General features: G+C 46.9%; 1 long non-coding RNA gene across 1 annotated transcript; it reads right to left on the bottom strand.

Moving 5' to 3' along the window:
* Positions 1-629: 629 nt before the first annotated feature.
* LOC133497291 (uncharacterized) lies at positions 630-3,301 on the bottom strand. Its single transcript, XR_009794017.1, has 3 exons — positions 3,023-3,301; positions 1,877-2,085; positions 630-1,183 (listed from the first exon to the last, which is right to left on the bottom strand). It is a non-coding gene; the product is annotated as an uncharacterized LOC133497291 (long non-coding RNA).
* Positions 3,302-3,418: the final 117 nt, after the last annotated feature.

Below are 3,418 nucleotides of genomic sequence, written 5' to 3'. Positions count from 1 at the left end.
CGCGTTCCCCCTCGTCCCCGTGCGCGCGGAGGGGCGATTTCGGGTGAGGGCTGGAATGGTGTGTGTGCCTGCGGACATCGACCCACCCTGCCGCCACGCCATCGCGCCCCCAGAAGCCTCGTGTAGGCCTGCGGCGCCCCCTGTACCGGCGTCCGCCAGTCCTCATCATCCTCCCAATACCGCCCCATCTTCCTGTTTCCTCGTGTTGGCAAGCAGCGGATGTCTTTTATAATTTTTATAAAAGGCACCTGTTGTGCCTATTATTATACAAAGTCTATTCTGTACAGTCCAGGTGTCCTAATAAAGTGTTCAAGAACGTTTCTTGTCTTCATGAACAACCATCGTTTTATATATACACACTTGTTTCATAAATTTATACAAACATTACATCAGGTTTCTAACAGTGAAATCAGTCTGTGTATGTTAGCCAATGTGTTCTATGTGTGCTATACGTCAACGATTAGGCTATATGCTTAGCCTCTATCAATACGGAAGCACACTGCTAACTTTCTAAACATTGATATTGCTAATCATGTTAAACACAAATCAGGGCAGCTGTCCGGATTCCGGTCCACCGACTTACATGCACCCGGTGGCTGCTCCTAACGCGGATTCCTTTTTTTTCATCCGAAAACCCAAAAACCCTTTGCAGCAGAGAAGTACCTCCTCGCATGCGCATTGTTCCGGACGGGTCCTCCATACAGGAAGCCGTGACCCCTCCTGACGGAGTTTTTCCTCTCTTGTCCTGCTCGGCATCCTTCCCACAGTCGCCATCTGGTGGGTCTGCAGAGGTACTGCCAGCCTCGAAGCATCACTTTTTTTTTTTTTTTTCCACCGCAGGCTCTTGTGAAGACAAACACCACAGTAGGTCCTAGACGGGGCAAGGAAATCACGGCAACCCGTAGGAAGCACTTCTACAATGTATACAAAATTTTAAACATTGTACAAATGATGTTTAAAACCCTGGCTGTCTAAATAACTCCTGTGTTGCCGTTTTGCCGCGCAAGCACGTATGAGTCTCAGGGTTTATATATATATATATATATTTATATATACACACACATAACCAAGAAAACATGCATTGACGCATAGACCCTTTTTTACACATATATGTAATTTAGTCTGTCTCCCTGGTGTCAAGGTCTGTGATTCATTGGCCTCCAGGAGATGTCTCCGTTCGGGCCTGTAAGACAAAGAAGACATGAGATTTCACGTTCTCCCTCGTCCCCGTGCGCGCGGAGGGGAGATTTCGGGTGAGGGCTGGAATGGTGTGTGTGTGCCTGCGGACATCGACCCACCCCTGCGCCACGCCATCGCGCCCCCAGAAGCCTCGTGTAGGCCTGCGGCTCCCCCTTTACCGGGCGTCCGCCCAGTCCTCATCATCCTCCCAATACCGCCTCATCTTCCCGTTTTCCTCGTGTTTGGCAAGCAGCGGAATGTTTTTTATAATTTTTATAAAGGCACCTGTTGTGCCTATTATACAAAGTCTATTCTGTACAGTCCAGGTGTCCTAATAAAGTGTTCAATAACGTTTCTTGTCTTCATGAACAACCATCGTTTTATATATACACACTTGTTTCATAAATTTATACAAACATTACATCAGGTTTCTAACAATGAAATCAGTCTGTGTATGTTAGCCAACGCGTTCTATGTGTGCTATACGTCAACGTTTAGGCTATATGCTGAGCCTCTGTCAATACGGAAGCACACTGCGAACTTTCTAAAAATTGATATTGCTAATCATGTTACACACAAATCAGGGCAGGTGGCCAGATTCCGGTCCACCGACTTACATGCACCCGGTGGCTGCTCCTAACGCGGATTTCTTTTTTTTATATCCGAGGCCCAAAAACCCATTGCAGCAGAGAAGTACCTCCTCGAATGCGCATTGTTCCGGACGGGTCCTCCATACAGGAAGCCCTGACCCATCCTGACGGAGTTTTTCCTCTCTTGTCCTGCTCGGCATCCTTCCCACAGTCGCCATCTGGTGGGTCTGCAGAGGTACTGCCAGCCTCGAAGCATCACTTTTTTTTTTTTTTTTTCCACCGCAGGCTCTTGTGAAGACAAACACCACAGTAGGTCCTAGACGGGGCAAGGAAATCACGGCAACCCGTAGGAAGCACTTCTACAATGAATACAAAATTTTAAACATTGTACAAATGATGTTTAAAACCCTGGCTGTCTAAATAACTCCTGTGATGCCGTTTTGCCGCGCAAGCACGTATGAGTCTCAGGGTATATATATATATATATATATATATATATATATATATATACACACACACAAATAACCAAGAAAACATGCATTGACGCATAGACCCTTTTTTACACATATATGTAATTTAGTCTGTCTCCCTGGCCTCAAGGTCTGTGATTCATTGGCCTCCAGGAGATGTCTCCGTTCGGGCCTGTAAGACAAAGAAGACATGAGATTTCGCGTTCCCCCTCGTCCCCGTGCGCGCGGAGGGGCGATTTAGGGTGAGGGCTGGAATGGTGTGTGTGTGCCTGCGGACATCGACCCACCCTGCGCCACGCCATCGTGCCCCCAGAAGACTCGTGTAGGCCTGCGGCGCCCCCTGTACCGGGCGTCCGCCCAGTCCTCATCATCCTCCCAATACCGCCCCATCTTCCCGTTTTCCTCGTATTTGGCAAGCAGCGGAATGTCTTTTTATAATTTTTATAAAGGCACCTGTTGTGCCTATTATACAAAGTCTATTATGTACAGTCCAGGTGTCCTAATAAAGTTTTCAAGATCGTTTCTTCTTAATGAACAACCATTGTTTTATATATACACACTTGTTTCATAAATTTATAAAAACATTACATCAGGTTTCTAACAATGAAATCAGTCTGTGTATGTTAGCCAACACGTTCTATGTGTGCTATACGTCAACGTTTAGGCTATATGCTGAGCCTCTATCAATACGGAAGCACACTGCGAACTTTCTAAACATTGATATTGCTAATCATGTTAAACACAAATCAGGGCAGGTGGCCAGATTCCGGTCCACCGACTTACATGCACCCGGTGGCTGCTACTAACGCGGATTTCTTTTTTTTATATCCGAGGCCCAAAAACCCTTTGCAGCAGAGAAGTACCTCCTCGCATGCGCATCGTTCCGGACGGGTCCTCCATACATGAAGCCCTGACCCTTCCTGACGGAGTTTTTCCTCTCTCGTCCTGCTCGGCATCCTTCCCACAGTCGCCATCTGGTGGGTCTGCAGAGGTACTGCCAGCCTCGAAGCATCACTTTTTTTTTTTCCACCGCAGGCTCGAGTGAAGACAAACACCACAGTAGGTCCTAGACGGGGCAAGGAAATCACGGCAACCGTAGGAAGCACTTCTACAATGGATACAAAATTTTAAACATTGTACAAATGATGTTTAAAACCCTGGCTGTCTAAATAACTCCTG

This window comes from Syngnathoides biaculeatus, unplaced genomic scaffold, assembly GCF_019802595.1.
Source record: "Syngnathoides biaculeatus isolate LvHL_M unplaced genomic scaffold, ASM1980259v1 ctg269_pilon_pilon, whole genome shotgun sequence".
Lineage (NCBI taxonomy): Eukaryota > Metazoa > Chordata > Actinopteri > Syngnathiformes > Syngnathidae > Syngnathoides > Syngnathoides biaculeatus.
The sequence above is the reverse complement of the archived record's forward strand: the minus strand, read 5'-3'. Positions and strand labels throughout refer to the sequence as shown.